General features: G+C 33.9%; 1 protein-coding gene across 1 annotated transcript in view; it reads left to right on the top strand.

Annotated features, from left to right (window-relative positions):
• The first annotated feature begins 3,221 nt into the window (after positions 1–3,221).
• Positions 3,222–6,000, top strand: part of LOC111035715 (calexcitin-2) — an 84,552-nt gene continuing 81,773 nt past the window's right edge. The window contains exon 1 of the mRNA XM_022317445.1: positions 3,222–3,366. The gene's annotated coding sequence lies outside the window, so the exon portion shown is untranslated. The remainder of the gene's footprint in view (positions 3,367–6,000) is intronic.

The following is a 6,000-nucleotide window of genomic DNA, read 5'->3' as shown; positions in this document are numbered from 1 at the left end:
TGAGTGAAATAAAAATTAGATAATCTGTTTAAATGTATTATTACATTATACTAATACATTTAAAAGGATACCATATAAAATCATTTATTTCTTATGAAGTTAATTTTCAATTTTTTTTTAACAGGTTTGTAGTAGTTGGGACAAGTTCAATGAAATAAAGAAGTTGGTCACCGGGGACTTAGGATTACCTACAAACATACAACTCCTGCAAAATATAATTCTGAGACGATTGAAATAAAAACCCATTAGATAATGTGTATGAAATATTGGGAAGTAAATATAATAATATGGCGAATAAGTACTTACCCCTCACTTATATAGTATATTTTTTTAACTCCACACTTTTGTGTCAGTAATAAACTAATAATAATGTTATTGTTCAAAAAATAATGATTTATTGTATTATTTTAGTGTGGTTGAATTAAACAACGACGACGAAATTCGAAGTACAACGATAACTTTATACCAGTGTGCGTTTTTTGGGGGATTACACTTTCGCTTTAATCCGAACGGTGCGAGTAAATTATGTTAATAATATTTAGGCGAATAAGCGCCTACGTGATTCTGACATTGGCCTCATTCACGAGAGAACTATAAACGTAGAGGTGCCTCGATACACGTGCACTCAACCATTGCTATAACATAATTAATACTAACAAACGTGCCCTGTAAAAAAGATTCACCAGTCCGCCAGTGAGGAGGTCGAACAATTTTGGCACTGTGCATATAACCTGCTTATACCAGGTATATGCGGTAGGTACCTATTTAAATTTTTGTGTGTATCGTGCAGCCGGTATAATATACGGATCCTACATAAAACAACCATGCGGTAGTCCTGTGGTACTCACTATATTATAAGGCCTAAATTCTGCAGATTGTGTAATTCAATAAAGTTTTTATTTCTCAACGAATACTCAACAACTCCATCGAAATTCTACATAATTTACCCTAACTTAAAGGTTCCTATAATATTGAGACATCTGGAAAATCCGTTACTCTGTTGGGTTAAATAAAAAATCAGCAGAATCGAAGATTTCGTTGTTTTTAAAACATTCACCATTATTTTTTGCAGAGATGGTCAGCTAAATGGATATTAATATTTTTTATTGCCTGCAGATGTTTTCTATTTTGCTTATTCATAGAAACAATAATAAAAGTAATAATGATAATAATATATGTGTGGTAGAGTATTATCGCGTACACTGCAGTGCACGGGCGTATGACGTCGCTATGATAATATTCGGATTCGATCGTTTCGTCATTACGTGTTATTATTATTTTGATACAAAATCGAATCGGATCCAAATACGATTTCTAATAGTCGTCCGGGATATAATTATACCAACATCAAATAAACGAGCCAACGGCCGACCGGTAAATGTCCAAAGTCGAGTCACGCGGACGTAGCGAGACATCTCTCCTGTAATAATATAGTGCTGGGGTCACCAATTATTAATCTCGGAGGGTCACATTAGGAATTCGGAACGTTTTCACGGACCATTAAAACTCAATTTATACAAATACAATTTAGGCAAAATCAAAAAATACCTACGTTATTTAATAAACCAAAATAACCAAAAAAAAAAAATTCTTTATGTGTGAAACAATAATTAAAATAAATATCAAACATCAAAAACTATATAAAAAAATTAAAAAATGACAGGTCCTACTCTCAACCAGCTGTTTGAAGTTTGAAGTATGATTAGTGCACGATATTTTCATTATCATTTTCAGGTGTTTGTTGGTGAGTTTGAATTTGTTTTTATATAGGTACTTATTTCATTTTTTAAAAACCAGACACACAGGAGTATTTGGAGCCAAAAATCGTACACATTTTCACTACCAATAATTGCAATGCCCATTTTTTTTTTTCTGATAATTATTTTAACCAAAATATTCTTCATAGTTGGGAAAATTGGGGTTTTGAATACTTTTCAGTTTGACAATGCATTTATGTTTTTTATTTTGAGAGGAAGGGGGGGGGGGTTGGCTTTGGCAAATTGTTTTGAATTTATATCAAAGTTACTGGCTAGTGATATCCAACGGTGCAGTAATTTGCGAAATGACACTCACAGTGTACCAGTGGTGGCGCAAACTATCAAACCATTTGGCCACAGTATTTTTACTGATATCCACCTCATGACCATGATATAGAGATATTTGATTAGTAAATATACAAAACCACTGAGTTGTATTTGACAATACAGGGGTATCTAAATAAAGAGAATTCAAACATGAACTTTAATTTTGCATATTGCGAAGGTTTTTAAGAATACATTTTCAAAATAAATTTAACTTTTATGTGTATTATTTATGCAACACAATTGAACATGTGTATAGTTGGAAGGACAAAATATAATCATCGTATATTGCAGGTTTTATTTTTGTTTATACCGCGTGTTATGTACCTATTATATATATATATATATCATCGGTGCTGCAGCCGGGTACGCTGAGAGTCAGGGACGGGTGATTATAGAGCCGGGATGGCCCAGAGACCAAAAGTTCGAAAGTCCGTCATCGCGGGGTGTGCAGCTTAAAACGCCGTCAAAAGGACAATTGATGGTGGTGGTGGGGGAGAAAAATAATTAGCGTAAAATAAATATCATCGCGCGAGCCGGGTTTAGCCGCAGCGGTGTCACTCGGCTCCCCGGACGACCATGATGATAGTAATAATATAGTGCGCGTTAACAGGTTATCCGCAGTCCGGCCGAGTAGGCATAGGTGCAAACCTATGTAGAAAAAAAATAGTACGCGTCCAATGCGGTGGTGGCTGCGGAGTCGAGTTCTACTTTCTAGGGTCGGCACCAGATGTCGCCCCGTAAGCCGTCATACCGCGAAACGTTGCGGGTGGGGGGTGAGGTGGCTCTGGAGCAAGCCTTGGGTGAGGGGCAAGGGTGGCGGGGAGTCGGTCGGAGGTGTAGCAGGCATTTAGACGGCGGACGGGGGATGAGAGACAGTTGGGGTGCAGGTGCGTGCGGGTGAGGCGGGGTGCGTCCGCGAGACCCCCCGATACTTTTGCCCGGTGCTTGACGGTTGCTCGGGCGGCGACTTTGGCGCGCGCACACACACACACACACACACACACACACATACACGCGCGCGCACACATACCCGGACCCGTACACGTACCCGCACACCCACACGCACACGAATACACAGGCGCGCGCGCGACGTTACGACACCGGATCACCGCAGCGCACCAAGCAGCAGCGTCAACTGCGTTTCCGGACATCGGCGGCGACCGTACACTTTACAGCGACAGTAACGTACGACAACCGACGGCGGAAGAAGCACCAGCCAGAACAAGCTCAGCGCAACAGTTATCACTGCCACCGCCACCACCCTCGCCGGCCCCGCGCACAGGTAACGTCTATTTCCCGCCGCCACCGCCATCGTCACCTGTCTAACGCGCGCGCTCCGTTTTTTTCAAAAATAAATAACCAACAAATAATAATACGCGCTACACTGTGTTTATATTATTGTATTGACACTTGCTATATTATATTATATTTGTTATTAAATATATATTATATTTTTTTAGTAATATAACATGTACAGTAAAACCTCCCTATATAACATAACGGAATCGTTTGGTATTAAATTATTTTTTCGTTATAAAGAAAACAAATGTTACAAATTAACGTTAGGTTAAGGGACGGTTTCTGTTATTTTCCGCTGTGAGGAAATCTCCGTCTCACAGGGGGTTCTTTATAAAGAGGTTTTACTGTATATTATTATGATAGATTGAAATATGTCTCATGTTTATCATCAAATAATATTATATTTTATTCATTATGATACACTGACTGACGATTGATGTCGCGGTGGAAAATCGAACATTTAATAGTTTTACGAGCGTCTCGCGATATTAAAAAAGAGTTAGAACAATGTAAACCGTTGAAATTTGCTCAATTTTGCACCTCTACAATTATGTAGGTATGGGTTAAGTTATAAATTTATAATATTAAGTATTATAATTTATAATATATATTTTTATGTGTAACGTCACATTGTATTTTCTAACGGTTATTTTACCACCACCTCACGAATACGTTTGTGAAACGAGATTGGAACCAAACAAATTGACTGCGAAAATCTTTAGGTGGAGGGGTGAAGCAGCAACACCAGCATTGTATAATACATTAATAAATTGTTGTACAAATATGAATGAAAATCCATTTCTAGATGTCGATGGTTTATTTTTTATTTGTTTATTTTTTACGGTCTGCAACTGTCGCATGGCTTATATAATCTGATTCCACCAAACCAAAGGGCGGTGACTTGAATTTTACAAATTTCACTTTTTGATATGCGTAGTTGCACTATGATGACATTTTTCTCGTTATACAGAAAATAGTTGTAAAGAAAATATATATTATAATCATACAAATTAACTAGTACTATACTTCTAATATCGGTAATATACATAATATTATATTATATTATGGCCGAATGCAGTTTTCCTATTTATTTTCGTTTAATATTTGTATTGCTATAATAATACGAAAAATACGGTTATTATGTTCGTCATATGGAAATTTTTTTTTTAAAGTTTGAGAAAATCATAACAAAATAGTATTATATTATATTCAAACTATATTAATATATAGAACAAAGAATACTTTATTTGTTCAGGGTAATTCATATAATATGTACACAGTAGTTATATATTGTAACAACTTGTTATATTGTATTGTTAAAATGATTAAATTAATAAATCCGTATTCGATCAATATATTATCCATGAATAATATGCATTTTTATAACCTTATTTAGACATGCACATAGAACTAATTAACAAAAAATAATTAATCTATATATTATATAAAAAATATATCATATAATCTAAAAATTAATTTTGAATAATTTAAAAACGAAGGATTTTAATGGAAAATAAATATAAATAACTTACTGAGAAATTGAAAAATGTATTAAAATGAATTTATAAGGAGAAATTGATTAAGAAAGTGGTTGTTGTCTTTGTTAACTTAGTAATTAGCCGACAACCATTCTTGCTTGTTCCATCACAGTTTTGTCAACACTACTTTTTGATTGTTATTTCCTTATCCAATTTAATATGTAAAACAAGTATAATAAATTACTATGGTATAAACGTATCGCGTTTTCAGTAGTTAGACTCAAAAACTTAAATATTGTCATTTTTATGAATCACTTATTATTTTAAAATGTAATATTCAATTATTATCTATTATTGTTCATTTTACGTTTTATTTATTTTTCTGATTAAACAGCGTACTCAAAATTGTATAATTTGTTTTCTATCAAACAAATCATTTGTTAATATAATACAATGAATTTTAAAACTGACTTTTAGGAAAAAGGAATTACAATTTGAAAAAGGTTCTCTTGGTGCTATCAATCTAAATCTGGTATGTAGAGCACTATAAAATATATCAATGGTATTACATACATGTTTAGATGGTGTTTTAATATCAAGTGTATAGAACTTTATTGGCCGTCACTTGGAATTTTTTTTTAACGTCAAATATTTTCCTTGGAAAATCAAATACAAAACAGTTTTGTGAAACATCCTTTACATTTTCACAAGTGAGGCAGATGATTGACCAGAAGTTGTTTTTAATACGGGATGGTCACTTCACTGGTGTTGACCTTTTCACCTTTTGTGTTGTCAAGAATGTAGTTGTACCATAGATTTGTAAAATGTTCTTTTAAAACTTTGCGTTTGTTACAAATTAGATAAACCTGATTATGGGAAATGTTTCTAAAATATTGGCGTATTTTTTTTTCAAACATATTTGATTTGAAAATCAATATTTCTATTGAATATTAAAAAAATATTGTGATATGCTTCTTTGGTTTTTATTTTGGTAGGGTATGAAACGAAGTTCCCCAAAGTCGATTTAACAATAATACCACGTAATTTTATTTAGTTAGTTCTCAACTAAGCTGGAACTCTGAACTTTTCATTTTATACTTTCTCAGTTCATTTATATATTATTCTCTATTTATTGTTGT

Source organism: Myzus persicae, unplaced genomic scaffold, assembly GCF_001856785.1.
Source record: "Myzus persicae strain clone G006 unplaced genomic scaffold, MPER_G0061.0, whole genome shotgun sequence".
Lineage (NCBI taxonomy): Eukaryota > Metazoa > Arthropoda > Insecta > Hemiptera > Aphididae > Myzus > Myzus persicae.
This window is presented reverse-complemented; position numbering and strand designations above follow the sequence as displayed.